At 44.3% G+C, this 18253-nt stretch overlaps 1 protein-coding gene across 2 annotated transcripts in view; it reads left to right on the top strand.

Moving 5' to 3' along the window:
• Positions 1-7185: 7185 nt before the first annotated feature.
• The window catches only part of LOC110507868 (galactosylgalactosylxylosylprotein 3-beta-glucuronosyltransferase 1), a 97734-nt gene continuing 86666 nt past the window's right edge, over positions 7186-18253 (top strand). For both annotated transcript variants that reach the window (XM_021588249.2, XM_021588247.2), the window contains exon 1: positions 7186-7725. The gene's annotated coding sequence lies outside the window, so the exon portion shown is untranslated. The remainder of the gene's footprint in view (positions 7726-18253) is intronic.

Raw genomic sequence — 18253 nt, 5'->3', positions numbered from 1 at the left:
CCCTGCACCTCTCTGATTCAGAGGGGTTGGGTTAAATGCGGAAGACACATTTCAGTTGAATGCATTCAGTTGTACAACTGACTAGGTATCCCCCTTTCCCCTTTCCTTACTCTTTGTGGAGTCCAACAACATTAAGGCAGTTATATACAATTTATAAGTTGACATGACATTACATTTCACAACACTTTACACAATTCATTAAGTGTGTTCCCTCAGGCCACTACTCTACTATCACATACAGTGCATTCAGAAAGAATTCAGACCCCTTTGAATTTTTCCACATTTTGTTACGTTACAGCCTTAATCTATAATTGATTAAATCTTTTTTTTCCTCTCAACAATCTATACACAATACCCCATAATGACACAGCAAAAACAGGTTTTCGCTTTGTCATTGTGGGGTATTGTGTGTAGATTGCTGAGGAAAATAATGTATGTAATCAATTTAAGGCTGTAACATAACACAGTTTGGAAAAGTCAAGGGGTCTGAATACTTTCCGAATGCACTGTATCTACAATGCAAAATCCATGTCTACGTGTGTGTAGAGTGCGTGTCGTATCATGTGTATGTGTGTCTGTGCCTGTGTGTGTGTCTCTTCACACTTCCCGCTGTTCCATAAGGTGTATTTTTATCTGTTTTTTAAATCTGATTATACTGCTTGCATCAGTTACCTGATGTGGAATAGAGTTCCATGTAGGCATGACTCTATGTAGTACTGTGTGCCTCCCATAGTCTGTTGTTGACTTGGGATTGTGAAGGGAACTTTGGTGACATGTCTTGTGGGGTATGCATGGGTGTCTGAGCTGTTTGCAAGTAGTTTAAACAGACAACTAGGTGCATTCAGCATGTCAACACTTCTTACAAAAACAAGTAGTGATGAAGTCAATCCCTCCTCCACTTTGAACCATGAGAGATTTCTCCTCCATATTGCAAGCACTAGTTACATTTTGAAGCTTTTTCTTGAGTGGACAGTCAATATTGAAACCACCCAGAAAATATACCTCTCTGTTGATATTACACACATTATCAAGCATTTCACACGTTGGGCTCCTGAGCGGCATAGTGGTCTAAGGCACTGCTTCTCAGTGCTAGAGGTGTCACTACAGACACCCTGGTTCAAATCCAGGCTGTATCACAACTGGAAGTGATTGGGAGTCTCATAGGGTGGTGCATAATTGGCCCAGCGTTGTCCGGGTTTGACTGGTGTAGGTTTTCATTGTAAATAAGAATTAGTTCTCAACTGACTTGCTTACTTAAATAAAGGTTCAATTTAAAATGCATTTTTAAAAATCCAGATACTGACTGTTAGCTTAACATAAGTACATATGGTCATGTTATATATGTTAGTGCAGGGTGAGCTGCACACAATGGACTTTCTACTAGGGCACACAGCCTCAGTGCTAACAGTACAACTCTGGTTCATAGGCACATGATTAGTACATAGAATAGCTATAGGATCAGCAGAGGCACTAAGGGTGGTTAGAGGGACAGAAATTAGGTTACTTACATTGTGTCTTCCAACGCCCCTGGGTTAATGTACATTTGCTAAAGTATTATGACAACTCAACGACACAATAGTAGGGATTAACTGAACTGGGCTTGGGTCATTGATAAGTTATTGTCGCAACGCAGCCTAATAATGCTGTGAAAGGAACCAAAATGATTTGGGTGGATTCCATCCTCCTATAAAACTTTGTTCCAGAAGGTATCAAAATTGTTACACCGACAGAGCTGCAATAGCCAGTTAAGGGGGGGGGCTAAAAGTCTGCTGAAACATTTAATGCCAAGAGTTAGGGAGGGTGCAGGGCCAGATATTATGAGGTGTTGTTGATGTCAAGCAGAAACCCAATAATTTCCAATAATTCCATTCTTACCCCTCACACAATTCATTGAACCTTTCACGGGCCATGACAAGCAGGATAGCATACGCCCGCTGTCCCGGCGATAGGTCCAGACCTCCCACAGCAGGTAGTGCACCGTCAGATCCAAAGAGAGGGAAAGGAGCAGAACTTGATGACGGAGCCACTGCTGGAATCAGCGTAGTTGGAGTAAGCACAGCCGTCGCAGACACAGGCAGTCCCAGTGATGAAGGCGCAGTTAGATCAGGCACCAGTGCGGCAAAGCTGTTCCTTATGTCAATCTGCCCCGAACCTCTCGCAGATACTCCAGTCCGCTTAGCAGCATGCCACTGCTTTCGATTTCCACGACTTGTGATGTGATACTAGCACTGATTGGAACAATCCTCTTTTGCTCTTCTATATCTACTCCACTGCAAGATGGAGGAGGGGAAGCAGATGGAGATGACTTCCTTGGCTGGCAAGTTCCAGGTAGCACAGGCCACTCGGATAGGGACAGATTGACAAGGCGGGGATACATCCATCAGGGCCGAGCAGCATCCAACCACAGGAGTTGAGAACGAGAAAGTTCCAATTTGCGTTTCCCCAATAAATTCGCACTGAATTGAAATTTGGAGGATAGAGTCTCTTCACAGTTCCCGCTCCTCCATAAGGTATACTTAGGATAGCAACCTCATTCCTGTAATCCGCTACAAGAAAACAATTGTGGATTGGAACTCCGGATTGTCAATATTGTCCCGGACAAGAGCGTAATAAACACAGCTTCTACAGCGCTAGAAACATTTGTTAGCCATGCCAAAAATATACAGTTGAAGTTGGAAGTTTACATACACTTAGGTTGGAGTCATTAAAACTCCACAAATTTCTTGTTAACAAACTACAGTTTTGGCAAGTCGGTTAGGACATCTACTTTGTGCATGACACAACTAATTTTTCCTACAATTGTTTACAGACAGATTATTTCACTTATAATTCACTATATCACAATTCCAGTGGGTCACTAAGTTGACTGTGCCTTTAAACAGATTGGAAAATTCCAGAAAATGATGTCATGGTTTTAGAAGCTTCTGATAGGCTAATTGACATCATTTGAGTCAATTTGAGGTTTACCTGTGGATGTATTTCAAGGCCTACCTTCAAACTCAGTGCCTCTTTGCTTGACATCATGGGGAAATGAAAAGAAATCAGCACAGACCTCAGAAAAAATTATGTAGACCTACAAAAGTCTGGCTCATCCTTGGAAGCAATTTCCAAATGCCTGAAGGTACGATGTTCATCTCTACAAACAATAGTACGCAAGTATAAACACCATGGGACAACGCAGCTGTCATACTGCTCAGAAAGGAGATGCGTTCTGTCTACTAGAGATGAACGTACTTTGGTGCGAAAAGTGCAAATCAATCCCAGAACGACAGCAAAGGACCTTGTGAAGATGCTGGAGGAAACAGGTACAAAAGTATCTAAAAGTCCTATTTCGACATAACCTGTCAGGCCGCTCAGCAAGGAAGAAGCCACTGCTCCAAAACCACCATAAAAAGCCAGACTATGGATTGCAACTGCACATGGGGACAAAGATTGTACTTTTTGGAGAAATGTCCTCTGGTCTGATGAAACAAAAAATAGAACTGTTTGGCCATAATGACCATCGTTACGTTTGGAGGAAAAGGGGGGAGTGTAACGATTGACGAAGAGGAGTAGTAGGAAGGATCGGAGGACCAATGCGCAGCGTGGTAAATGTCCATATTGTTTAATAAGAATAATGAACACTGATCAAAACAATAAACAACAACGTGAAATAACAAAACCGAAACAGTTCCGTGTGGAACAAACACTGACACGGAAAATAATCACCCACAACTCAAAAGTGAAACCAGGCTACCTAAGTATGGTTCTCAATCAGGGACAACGAATGACAGCTGCCTCTGATTGAGAACCATACCAGGCCAAACACAGAAATCCCAAATCATAGAAAAAGGAACATAGACAACCCACCCAACTCACGCCCTGACCATACTAAAATTAAAGACAAAACAAAAGAACTAAGGTCAGAACGTAGCAGGGAGGCTAGCAAGCCGAAGAACACCATCCCAACCGTGAAGCACGGGGGTGGCAGCATCATGTTGTGGGGGTGCTTTGCTGCAGGAGGGACTGGTGAACTTCACAAAATAAATGGCATAATGAAGAGGGAAAATATGTGGATATATTGAAGAAACATCTCAAGACATCAGTGAAGTGAAAGCTTGGTCGAAAATGGGTCTTCTAAATGGACAATGACCCCGAGCATACTTCCAAAGTTGTGGCAAAATGGCTTAATGACAACAAAGTCAAGGTATTGGAGTGGCCATCACAAAGCCCTGACCTCATTCCTATAGAAAATTTGTGGGCAGAACTGAAAAAGCGTGGTCGAGCAAGGAGGCCTATACAAACCTGACTCAGTTACACTAGCTCTGTCAGGAGGAATGGGCCAAAATTCACCCTACTTATTGGGGGATGGTACCCGAAACGTTTGACCCAAGTTAATCAATTTAAAGGCAATGCTACCAAATACTAATTGAGTGTATGTAAACTTCTGACCCACTGGGAATATGATGAAAGAAATAAAGCTGAAATAAATCATTCTCCCTACTATTATTCTGTATTCTGACATTTCACATTCTTAAAATAAAGTGGTGATCCTAACGGACCTAAGACAGGGAATTTTTTACTAGGATTAAATATCAGGAAATATGAAAAATGGAGTTTAAATGTATTTGGCTAAGGTGTATGTAAACTTCCGACTTCAATTGTATATACAGTGCCTTGCGAAAGTATTCGGCCCCCTTGATCTTTGCGACCTTTTGCCACATTTCAGGCTTCAAACATAAAGATATAAAACTGTATTTGTTTGTGAAGAATCAACAACAAGTGGGACACAATAATGAAGTGGAACAACATTTATTGGATATTTCAAACTTTTTTAACAAATCAAAAACTGAAAAATTGGGCGTGCAAAATTATTCAGCCCCTTTACTTTCAATGCAGCAAACTCTCTCCAGAAGTTCAATAAGGATCTCTGAATGATCCAATGTTGACCTAAATGACTAATGATGATAAATGCAATCCACCTGTGTGTAATCAAGTCTCCGTATAAATGCACCTGCACTGTGATAGTCTCAGAGGTCCGTTAAAAGCGCAGAGAGCATCATGAAGAACAAGGAACACACCAGGCAGGTCCGAGATACTGTTGTGAAGAAGTTTAAAGCCGGATTTGGATACAAAAATATTTCCCAAGCTTTAAACATCCCAAGGAGCACTGTGCAAGTGATAATATTGAAATGGAAGGAGTATCAGACCACTGCAAATCTACCAAGACCTGGCCGTCCCTCTAAACTTTCAGCTCATACAAGGAGAAGACTGATCAGAGATGCAGCCAAGAGGCCCATGATCACTCTGGATGAACTGCAGAGATCTACAGCTGAGGTGGGAGACTCTGTCCATAGGACAACAATCAGTCGTATATTGCACAAATCTGGCCTTTATGGAAGAGTGGCAAGAAGAAAGCCATTTCTTAAAGATATCCATAAAAAGTGTTGCTTAAAGTTTGCCACAAGCCACCTGGGAGACACACCAAACATGTGGAAGAAGGTGCTCTGGTCAGATGAAACCAAAATTGAACTTTTTGGCAACAATGCAAAACGTTACGTTTGGTGTAAAAGCAACACAGCTGAACACACCATCCCCACTGTCAAACATGGTGGTGGCAGCATCATGGTTTGGGCCTGCTTTTCTTCAGCAGGGACAGGGAAGATGGTTAAAATTGATGGGAAGATGGATGGAGCCAAATACAGGACCATTCTGGAAGAAAACCTGATGGAGTCTGCAAAAGACTTGAGACTAGGACGGAGATTTGTCTTCCAACAAGACAATGATCCAAAACATAAAGCAAAATCTACAATGGAATGGTTCAAAAATAAACATATCCAGGTGTTAGAATGGCCAAGTCAAAGTCCAGACCTGAATCCAATCGAGAATCTGTGGAAAGAACTGAAAACTGCTGTTCACAAATGCTCTCCATCCAACCTCACTGAGCTCGAGCTGTTTTGCAAGGAGGAATGGGAAAAAATGTCAGTCTCTCGATGTGCAAAACTGATAGAGACATACCCCAAGCGACTTACAGCTGTAATCGCAGCAAAAGGTGGCGCTACAAAGTATTAACTTAAGGGGGCTGAATAATTTTGCACGCCCAATTTTTCAGTTTTTGATTTGTTAAAAAAGTTTGAAATATCCAATAAATGTCGTTCCACTTCATGATTGTGTCCCACTTGTTGTTGATTCTTCACAAAAAAATACAGTTTTATATTTTTATGTTTGAAGCCTGAAATGTGGCAAAAGGTCGCAAAGTTCAAGGGGGCCGAATACTTTCGCAAGGCACTGTATATTCTGAAATTTCTGAGTTCATGACAGAAGTTCGTGACAGGAAATTACGCTGTGACTGGAAATGATGTTGTCACTGTGGTAGAACTTGGTAGGTGTGTGCTGGCGCCCATGTGTGTGTGTGTGTTTGTGTCTTTGTGCACACAAGTTTGATTGTGCAGTCAGTCATGCGTGTATGTATCCTTTATTTGCAACAAGTTTACAGTTCTTCCAGAAATAATACGCATGTTCTGCCACACATTTCCAAAAATGTTCCACGGATATATTGGGGATGGGGGATTCTGAAAGTGAGGTCACACTTGTACCATGGTGAAAGGGGGGTTGGGGGCTGTTTGATAAAACAGCTTTCAGTAGTGGTAGAGGGAATTACATACAGTATGGTTAACTGGCTGGATCCCTCACAGAGAAACAGTGGGCATAACAAGGATCCTGGCATGTAAAAAGGTAAAAAGGAAATGAGAGGAAGAGGAGAATGGTTCCAGAAATGAGTGAGGTGGGAATACACGAGGACTAGGCTCAGCTCACCATGTTTCCTTTCTTTGATGGCTCCCGAGTGGCACAGCAGTCTAATGCACTGCATCTCAGTGCTAGAGGTGTTACTACAGACCCTGGTTCAATCCCGGGCTGTGTCACAACCGGCCATGATCAGGAGACTCATAGGGTGGCGCACAATTGGCCCAGCATCGTCTGAGTAATGGGAGGGTTTGACCGGGGTAGGCCGTCATTGTGAAATAATAATTTGTTCTTTACTGACTTGCCTAGTTAAAGTTAAAATAAAATATATCTGCCTGCCTCTCTCTATTCCCTGATCCCTCTCTCTCTGCTGCATCCCACCCTGCTCTGAGCCTTAATGGTACATGCCATTAGCGAGACCATTTCTATAAGGGGAAGGGGGTCTCTGCCTTGCCTAAGAGGCTACTTTTGTCCCACATAAAGACATTCACAGATGTCTTTCCACGCGAAGAGCCATCTCCCCCGTTACGACAGCACAGCACAGCCTGTCTCTGTGACAACTGCCGAGTCGCGGTAACAGAGACAGAGATAGACAGAGAGAGGGAGGGAGGGACAGATATAGAGAGGAGGAGAAGGACTACCACGGAGCAAAACACATTGCCTTTTTCTCTCTGACATCCCCCCTCGTTCGCATGTGTTTGTGTGTGAGCCTGCACGGAGGAGAGAAGGAAAGATAATTAAGCCGGAGAAATTCTTCTTCTCTGTCTTTTAGTTTCCCTCTTTTCTCCATCAATCATCCAAGGCTTGAAAACCGGTGTCAGCTGCCACAGCGGGAGAAAATAAAGGGATGCTTTGAATGCTGCCTCTGTCTATGACAAGGCACACAGAGAAGCAGAAACAGGCACAACAAGCAGGGACAAAAGCAGGACTTTGATAATGAATGGGAGTCCTTCCGTAGCATGTGGTAGGAATAGCAGTCCGTCACTGAAGTCTACGAATAAGGTAAATAATATTTATGTCTCTCACTCTCCATGCCTGATTACACCCTTCAGTAGAAATGCAGAGGTACTTGCAGCAGGAGCACAAACAGAGACATTATAATCATGAAGATTTCATTTTTTTAATGCTGATAAAGATCCTAACATGAGGGAAGATTTGCATCTTTGTCCTGAGTCCCTGTACATGTGTAGCTGTAGCAGCATTGTGGAAGTGTTGGAGATTTAAGCCATGCATATTGTATGCAGTAGACTACAGAGCCATGCAGGCAGTGTGAAAGTGCAGGGAATCAGATGGCCTAACCTATCAGTCAGTCACTGACATGAGGAACCAATGATAATCCCCATAATCATGCTCCTTCCTGCTCAAATAGTGAGTGTACAGACAGTACACAAATACACTAAGAGAAAGAACGCACGGCTTGTCTTCTGAACCCTGGACCGTCAGGCAGCACTGTTTCCCTGGCGACTCAGGGGAACCCTTCACCACCTCTAACAAGAAATAACAAGTGTGTCCAGAGAAACAAAAAGGGCACTGGCTTAGAAAAACAGACTTAAGCCAAACTCGCTATTTCTGGAGAGTGGGCTGTATTTTCTCATTTTCGACAGGTACTCTACCCTTGCTAATCCTTGTGCTAATGATGCAGTTTCTGTGTTTGCTCCCTTATCAGACACAGGTGCCAGTGTATTAACACTGTACTAACAGTCACTTTTGTACTAACACAGTGGACGTGTAGTGGAGACCAGGGCACAAACAATTTTGCTTATTTTTTGAATATTATTTGAGGTACACTTTTATCTAAACAACATATATATCTTAGCTACCGTCACACACTGCAAAAACATTTCTGGGCCATACCAGTCTTTTACAATTCAACCGAAAGTGGCAGAAGTAAAATGCCCACCCCCCCACAAGTTTTGAAATACACAATAAAGTAAGTAAGTAAGCATACTTACTTACCCCCCCCCTTCATCTACATGGATTGTAACGGATTTAACAAGTAACATCAATAAGGGATCCTAGCTTTCAACTGGATTCACTTGGTCAGTCTATGTCATGGAAAGAGCAGATGTTCCTAACATTTTGTACACAAATTGAGGCTGTTCTGAGGGCAAAAGGGGGTGAATCTCAATATTAGGAAGGTGTTCCTAATGTTGTGTACACTCCAACAGAAATGAAATAATGTCTTCCTGAACAAAGGGGGGTCAAAGTAAGTCAGTATCTGGTGTGGCCACCAGCTGCATTAAGTACTGCAGTGCATCTCCTCCTCATGGACTGCACCAGATTTGCCAGTTCTTGCTGTGAGATGTTACCCCACTTTTCCACCAAGGCACCTGCAAGTTCCCGGACATTTCTGGGGGGAATGGCCCTAGCCCTCAAAATCCGATGCAAAAGGTCCCAGACGTGCTTAATGGGATTGAGATCTGTGCTCCTTGCTGGTCATGGCAGAACACTAACACTGACATTCCCGTCTTGCAGGAAATCACGCACAGAACTAGCAGTATGGCTGGTGGCATTGTCATGCTGGAGGGTCATGTCAGGATGAGCCTGCAGGAAGGGTACCACATGTGGGAGGAGTATGTCTTCCCTGTGAAGCACAAAGTTGAGATTGCCTGCAATGACAACAAGCTCAGTCCGATGATGTTATGACACACCTCCCCAGACCATGACGGACCCTACACCTCCAAATTGATCCTGCTCCAGAGTACAGGCCTCGGTGTAACGCTCATTCCATTCGACGATAAACGCAAATCCAACCATCACCCCTGGTGAGACAAAACCGTGACTCGTCAGTGAAGAGCACTTTTTGCCAGTCCTGTCTAGTCCAACGACGGTGGGTTTGTGCCCATAGGCGACGTTGTTGCCGGTGACAGAGACAAGCCGTCTCACAGTACGGACATTGCAAGTTATTGCCTTGGCCACATCTGCAGTCCTCATGCCTCCTTGCAGCATGCCTAAGACACGTTCATACAGATGAGCAGGGACCCTGGGCATCCTTCTTTTGGTCTTTTTCAGAGTCAGTAGAAAGGCCTTTGTAGTGTCCTAAGTTTTCATAACTGTGACCTTAATTGCCTACCGTCTGTAAGCTGTTAGTGTCCTAACGACCGTTCCACAGGTACATGTTCATTAATTGTTCATGGTTCATTGATGGTTCAAGCATGGGAAACAGTGTTTAAACCCTTTACAATGAAGATCTGTGAAGTTATTTGAATTTTTGCGGATTATTATCTTTCAAAGACACGGTCCTGAAAAAGGGATGTTTCTTTTTTTGCTGTTTATATACAGGACATATTTAAAAAGTCAGTTCCAATACCATATTTACAGGGATGCTAGATGTGTATAGGGTAAGGTGACTATAGGCAACAGGATATAAGATAAACAAAGTAGCAGCAGCTTGCATGTGAGTGGGTGTGCGAGTGTGTCGAGTCAGTATAAATGTATGTGCATATTATGTATGAGTGAGAAAATGAAGGAGTGAGTGTTTGTGTGTGTGTTGGAGTAACTGTGTGTGTGAGTGTGTAGCGCCCTGTGAGTGTGCAAAATGTTGAAATATAAGATCAAAAAGATGCAAGGTAAACTTGGTCCGTGTAGCTATTTTGTGAGCTATTTATCAGTAGTTTTGCTTAGGGATAGAAGCTGTTCAAGAGTCTGTTGGTGTCAGACTTGATGCACCGGTACCTCTTTCCGTGCAGCAGCAGAGAAAAGAGTCTATGGCCTGGGTGGTTGGGGTCTTTTCACACCTCCGTTTATAGAGGTCCTGGATGGCAGGGAGCTCGGCCCCAGTGATATACTGGGCTGTCCGCACAAATCCCTGTAGCGCCATGCGATAGGGGGCGGTGGTATTTCCATACCAAGCAGTGATGCAGCCAGTCAATATGCTCTCAATGGTACAGAAGAAGACCCTTTACAGGATTTGAGGGCCCATGCCAAACTATTTCAACCTTCTGAGGGGGAAGAGGCACTGTCGTGCTTTCTTCATGACTGGACGTATGTGTTTGGACCGTTTCAAGTCTTTAGTGATATGGCACTGAGGAACTTGAAGCTGTCTACCTGCTCCACTGCCACCCCGTCGATGTGGATGGGGCCGTGCGCACCCCCCGATTCCTGTAGTCCAAGATCATATTCTTTGTCTTGCTGACGTTGAGGGAGAGTTTGCTGCTCCGGCAACCACACTGCCAGGTCACTGACCTCCTTCCTATAGGCTGACTCATCGTCGCTGGTGAAAAGACCTACCTCTGTCGTGTCGTCAGCGAACTTGATAATTGTGTTGGAGTCATGCGTGGCCACACAGTCTTGGGTGAACAGGGAGTCCAGGAGGGAACTAAGCACTAACCTGTGTTAAGGGTCAGCGTGGTGAAGGTGATGTTGCCTACCCTCACACCCTGGGGTCAGCCCATCAGGAAGTCCAGGATCCAGTTTCAGAGGAAGGGTACGAGCTTGGAGGGGATAATGGTGTTGAACACTGAGCTGTAGACAATGAACAGCATTCTCACATAGGTATTCCTCTTATCTAGGTGGATGAGGGCAATGTTGAGAGCAATTGAGATTGTGTCATCTATGGATCTGTTGGAGCAGTAAGCAAATTGGAGTGGGTCTAGGGTGGCTGAGATGGTGGAGTTAATGTGTGCTATAACCAGCCTTTCGAAGCACTTCATTATTTCAGAAGTGAGTGCTACATGGCAGTAATCATTGTTGCATGAAGCATTGGAATTCTAAGGAACAGGGATGATTGTGGTCATCTTAAAACATGTGGGGATTACAAACTGGGACAAGAAGAGGTTCGAATAACAGGCCACGGGGTTAATTGTAACACGGTCTTCAATGGTAAAAATGAGGGCTAATAATTGAAAACTGCTGTGATTTAAAACTGATATTTGGATTAAAATACACTATATGGGCAAAATATAATATTTTCATTTTATCTTTTAGGCATGTCATACTGACCTAAAATGTAGTAACCAAAATGTATATACTTATATAAGATAGGTTTACCATTAAAAAGTATGACTATGACTTTTTTCATTTTTTTATGGTACTGGCAAACTTCATGTAAAGAACGGATTTTATATCATTATGTGAATGTGTCTAAATACCATATAAATATAGTTTTAGGTCAGGGTTTAGTTTGAACAAATGTTACAATGTACCCCCATTTCAAGTCTGAGTCTAATATGAGTCTTGCAAGAAAATACCATAATTATTGTAATCAACTATACAAGTCAAAAGACCACTTACTGCTGATAAAAATGATATATGATTAAATACATGGGAAATGTGCCACAGATCAATAATAAAAAAGAGGCAGCAAGAATATTTAGAATTGGGCCTGAAAAAAAAAATGGTGTAAATAAAACTAAAAATGATTTAAGCAAAACTTCCTAGCTAATCAAGCACTAGCACATTGAATAACAGTTTTCTAAGTGGCTTCTCATTGGAGTTATTTAGTTATGCATTGTGCTCATGTTACCTTGTGCCCAAGTCACCCCTACTTACACATCCAGCACCTCCCCCACTCTGGAAACAGAAAACCATTGTCTGATGTTCTGTCCTACATTCCAGATCTAATCAGCACAACGGGCAGCATGTTTAGCCTATTATGCTAATAAGATGCCCATGCCTCAGTTAACGAGATGGACTATAACCCCTCACCCATTTTATTTTACATTGGCAGCACTAGGATGGTCGGGATGGTCTGGGCAGAAGGCAAGCAGTAATAAGCTTGCTGGCCGCAATAGCTAAATGTAAAAATCATTCAATTAGAGCTCGGATTGTGCCGCAGGGTAGTATTCTAACATTATTAACAGAGGCTCCCAGTGCTCTCATTGGAAAAGACAGCTCGATGTGGCTGCAATTACCCCAGTCTGGGACACTGTCCCAAGTCCATACGCATGTGTCAAGTTGGATAAACCAAGTTTCCTTGAAATTTCAACTCATCCAGTCCAAATATGCTGACACCCATCATGACATCAGGCATTCTGGACAAACATGTTTTTGTAGATGTCATGTCGAACAAGCCACTACAGGCCACTGTTGAAAGGGGGAAAAAGAGGGCACTAGAAACATTTTGGATTGGTTGAGTAAAGGATACTCTTCTCTGGAAAATATTGACGACGAGGAAGGTGTGACCTTTCACAGAGTTGCATTATTATCCAGAGAATGCATAGAGCCCAGAGTTGATTATGTATTTTATACCATGGCTATGATTGAACAAATTTACGTCTGGCAGCCAATCAGCATTCAGTGCTCGAACCACCCAGTAATAATTTATGTAATAATTTTAAGGATTATGGTCAAATAGAATTTTGGCTTATCACTGCCATATCAGTGTTCTTAACCCATACTCTGACATAGCATTCAAACTGATGCATTTTAGTCCAAACTACAGTGAAACTGTACATGGATTTGGTGTCAGCACCTGGCATATCCATGTTGTTTCCTGGCATGAGGCAGCCCAACACCCAGCTGTTCTCTCACCCGGGTCTCTCTCTGTCTCTGTCTCTGTCTCTGTCTCTCTCTCTGTCTCTCTCTCTGTCTCTCTCTCTCTCTCTCTCTGTCTCTGTCTCTCTCTGTCTCTCTCTCTGTCTCTCTCTCTCTCTCTCTCTCTCTCTCTCTCTCTCTCTCACCGGGTCTCTCTCTCTCTCTCTCTCTCTCTCTCTCTCTCTCTCTCTCACTCTGTCAGCAAATAGCATCCAAATCTGCTTTATTGAACAGGGCCTGTCATTGGATTCTGTGACACACAGACCTAACAGTACATAGTGTAGAATGCTGATGGTACAAAATATACATTTGGCCACGCTTGCCCAGAACGGTCAGCCATAACTCATGAGTTAACATGTATATCACCGCCATGCATACTTCACAGCCCGACGCACTGGGTATGAATGACTGGCCGGGTTAGAGGAGAAAAGACCTGGCCACTGTAGCCAAACTCTGCCAGAAAATTTTAAAAGAGATCGGCAGGGTTCTAGAGCTAAGCAAAAGTATGGCCAGCATGTGGCTGCTTGTAAAGACCATCTACTTTCATTCGGACTGCACTGATATATGTCTTCAACCTTGTTCCACTGGGTGAAATACACAACTTTTTTGATGTCGGCTCAAAACATGTTGTTTTGCTTTTTGAATGCAATAGGGTTTTCAGCAGATTCAGGGATCTTAACCAGCCTGAGGCAATGTGTGGAAAGGGTACAGGAGCGAGTAGAGCATAGCGTAGCACTCTTCACACAAACACACCTGCCCTATTTCACAGAGAGAGAAACTCTCCCCTCAGTCTGCATCCATCCTCTCCCAGACAGGGCAACATTAAAACCAGGGCAGTCTTGCCACCAGTGACATGGCATCTGCCACCTTTACATTCAGATTACAGAGCTAGAGGAATTTTGCTGTGCGGAAGCAGAGCGTAAAGTGATTCATAGGGGCTCTCCCTTTACCCTGCAAATCTCCATGCAATGAATATTAACCACAGCAATTGTTCCCAGAGTGATGCCAGCGTGGCCAGACCCCTTTGTGCTACATTATTCATTCACTCAGAGCTGCCACCACCAGTTACACGCAGACAACAGGGAGGGATGGAGCGAGGGACGGAGAGCGGGAGGGAAGTAGGGATTATTTCTCCACTACTTCTCTGGCCTGATAGCCTCACCACCACCAGTCTCGACTGGCCTTTTAATAAACAGCTGAAAAGCAAACACATAATAAATTGTACTCAACCAGCCAGGCCTAAAACTGTAAGAGGATGTTGTGGTGTCTTAGATTATGCTCCATCGGGCATTGCGCTCGCTGCTTGCGTTTGTCTGCTGTAGGGCTGTCCCAAACTAAAAAAAATATTTTTCAACTGAAAGTGGTCTGTTCTTTCAACTGATCAATTAGAGCTATACATAGCCCTCCACATTGTTACAACATTTGAGAGGAGTATGGTGATGCAGTATGGAGCTCGATTTGGCCTCTGCATGCCTCCAGAGGCTCCGCAATTGTGTCACACATATGGAGCCACCGACCACATTTTTGGATCAAATAAAAATGGGCTTTAAGTCTAGGCTTCCGAAATGGATTAGCTCACTGAGACCCCTTGACTTTTCCACATTTTGTTATGTTACAGCCTTATTCTAAAACTGATGTAAAAAATAATAATCCTCATCAATGTACACACAATACCCCATAATGACAAAGCAAAATCAGGTTTTGAAAATATTGCTAATTTATAAAAAATAAAATAAAAACTGAAACATCACATTTACATAAGTATTCAGACCCTTTCTTCTTACCAGAGAGATGTTTGTTTCTGTCGGCGTGATGCGTGAAGCACTTTGAGATATCAGCTGATGTAAGAAGGGCTATATAAATACATTTGATTTGATTTGATATGTAAACATTAGATAAAGTGGCATTATTTAAAGTGACTAGTGATACATTTATTACATCTGATTTTTAATTATTAAAGTGGCTAGAGCCACTCAGTGTTAGTGATGGCTGTTTAACAGTCTGATGGCCTTGAGATAGAAGCTGTTTTTCAGTCTCTCGGTCCCAGCTTTGATGCACCTGTACTGACATCGCCTTCTGGAAGATATCGGGGGTTGAACAGGCAGTGGCTCAGGTGGTTGTTGTCTTTTTGACCTTCCTGTGACATGAGGTGGTGTAGGTGTCTTGGAGGGCAGGTAGTTTGCCCCCAGTGATGCGTTGTGCAAACATCACTACCCTCTGGAGAGCCTTGCGGTTGTGGGCGGAGCAGTTGCCATACCAGGCCGTGATACAGCCCAACAGGATGCTCTCGATTGTGCACCTGTAAAGGTTAGTGAGGATTTTCGGTGACAAGACACATTTTTTCAGCCTCTTCACCACACTGTCTGTGTGGGTGGACCTTCTCCACTGCTGTGCCATTGATGTGGATAGGGGGTTGCTCCCTCTGCTGTTTCCTGAAGTCCACGATCATCTCCTTTGATTTGTTGACGTTGAGTGTGAGGTTATTTTCCTGACACCACACTCCGAGGGCCCTCACCTCCTCCCTGTAGGCCGTCTCGTCGTTGTTGGTAATCAAGCCTACCACTGTAGTGTCATCTGCAAGCTTGCTGATTGAGTTGGAGGTGTGCATGGCCATGCAGTCATGGTTGAACAGGGAATACAGGAGAGGGCTGAGAACACACACTTGTGGAGCCCCAGTGTTGAGGATCAGCGGGTGGAGATGTTGTTTCCTACCCTCACCACTTGGGGATGGCCCATCAGAAAGTCCAGGACCAGGGCCTCCCGGGTGGCGCAGTGGTTAAGGGCGCTGTACTGCAGCGCCAGCTGTGCCATCAGAGTCCCTGGGTTCGCGCCCAGGCTCTGTCGTAACCGGCCGCGTCCGTGGGGCGACGCACAATTGGCCTAGCATTGTCTGGGTTAGGGAGGGCTTGGTCGGTAGGGATGTCCTTGTCTCATCGCGCACCAGCGACTCCTGTGGCGGGCCGGGCGCAGTGCGCGCTAACCAAGGTTGCCAGGTGCACGGTGTAGCCTCCGACACATTGGTGCGGCTGGCTTCCGGGTTGGATGCGCGTTGTGTTAAGAATCAGTGCGGCTGGTTGGGTTGTGTATCAGAGGACGCATGACTTTCAACCTTCGTCTCTCCCAAGCCCATACGGGAGTTGTAGCGATGAGACAAGATAGTAGCTACTACAACAATTGGATACCACGAAATTGGGGAGAAAAAGGGGTAAAAAAAAATAAGAAAAGAAAGTCCAGGACCCAGTTGCGCAGGGCCCAGGGTCTTGAGCTTAATAACGAGAACAGCATTCTTACATAGGTATTCCTCTTGTCCAGATGGGTTAGGGCAGTGTTCAGTGTGATTGCGATTGCGTCATCTGTGGACCTATTGGGGCGGTAAGCAAATTGGAGTGGGTCTAGGGTGTCAGGTAGGGTGGAGGTGATATGATCCTTGAGTAGTCTCTCAAAGCGCTTCATGATGACGGAAGTGAGCACTACGGGGCTATAGTAATTTAGTTCAGTTACCTTAGTTTTCTTGGGAACAGGAACAATGGTGGCTCTCTTGAAGCATGTGGGAACAGCAGACTGGGATAGGGATTGATTGATTATGTCCGTAAACACACCAGCCAGCTGGTCTGCGCATGCTCTGAGGACGTGGCTAGGGATGCAGTCTGGCCCGGCAGCCTTGCGAGGGTTAACACGTTTAAATGTTTTACTCACGTAGTCCGTGATTGACTGTAGACCCTGCCACATTCCTCTTGTGTCTGAGCCGTTAAATTGCAACTCTACTTTGTCTCTATACTGACGCTTAACTTGTTTGATTGCCTTGCGGAGGGATTAGCTACTGTTTGTATTCGGTCATGTTTCCGGTCGCCTTGCCCTGATTAAAAGCAGTGATTCGCGCGTTCAGTTTTGCGCGAATGCTGCCATCAATCCACGGTTTCTGGTTGGGGAAGGTTTTAATAGTCACTGTGGGTACGACATCACAGATGCACTTGCTAATAAACTCGCTCACCGAATCAGCATATACATAAATGTTGTTGTTCGAATGCTATCCGGAACATATCCCAGTCCACGTGATCGAAGCAATCTTGAAACGTGGAATCAGATTGGTCGGACCAGCATTGAACAGACCTGAGCATGGGTGTTTCCTGTTGAAGTTTCTTTCTATAGGCTGGGAGCAACAAAATTGAGTCATGGTCAGATTTGCCGAAAGGAGGGCGAGGGAGGGCTTTGTATGCGTCGTGGAAGTTAGAGTAACAATGATCCAGAATTTTCCCAGCCCGGGTCGCGCATTCGATATGCTGATCAAATTTAGGGAGCCTTGTTTTCAGATTAGCCTTGTTAAAATCCCCAGCAACAATAAATGCAGCCTCAGGATATGTGGTTTTCAGTTTACATAGAATCCAATGAAGTTCTTTCAGGGCTGTCGAGGTGTTTGCTTGGGGGGGATGTACACGACTGTGATTATAATCGAAGACAATTCTCCTGGTAGATAATGCATTGTAAGGAATTTTTGGTCAGGTGAACAAAAGGACTTGACTTTCTGTATGTTGTTATGATCACACCACAACTCGTTAATCATAAGGCATACACCCCCGCCCTTCTTCTTACCAGATAGATGTTTGTTTCTGTCGGCGCGATGTGTGGTTAAACCGGGTGGCTGTACAGACTCTGACAGCATACACGTATCCCGAGTGAGCCATGTTTCTGTGAAACAGAGAACGTTACAATCTCTGATGTCTCTCTGGAAGGCAACTTGTGCCCTAATTTTGTCCATCTTGTTATCTGGAGATTGGATATTGGCAAGTAATATGGTCGGAAGCGGTGGATGGTGTGCTTGCCTTCTGAGTCTGACCAGTAGTCCACTCCGTCTGCCTCCCCTCTCCCCCTCTCCCCCTCCAGAAAGCCCTTTACCTCCTGAGACAGCAGCTGTGTCCCTGCAGAGTGGCTTTGTCCATAGATGTCACTGTTACTGCTGTTGTTACTGCTGTTGTTACTGCTGGTGGTGCTGCTGGTGGTACTGCTGTAGTTACTGCTGTTGTTACTGCTGTTGTTACTGCTGGTGGTACTGCTGTAG

Source organism: Oncorhynchus mykiss, chromosome 27 (genome assembly GCF_013265735.2).
Source record: "Oncorhynchus mykiss isolate Arlee chromosome 27, USDA_OmykA_1.1, whole genome shotgun sequence".
NCBI lineage: Eukaryota > Metazoa > Chordata > Actinopteri > Salmoniformes > Salmonidae > Oncorhynchus > Oncorhynchus mykiss.
This window is presented reverse-complemented; position numbering and strand designations above follow the sequence as displayed.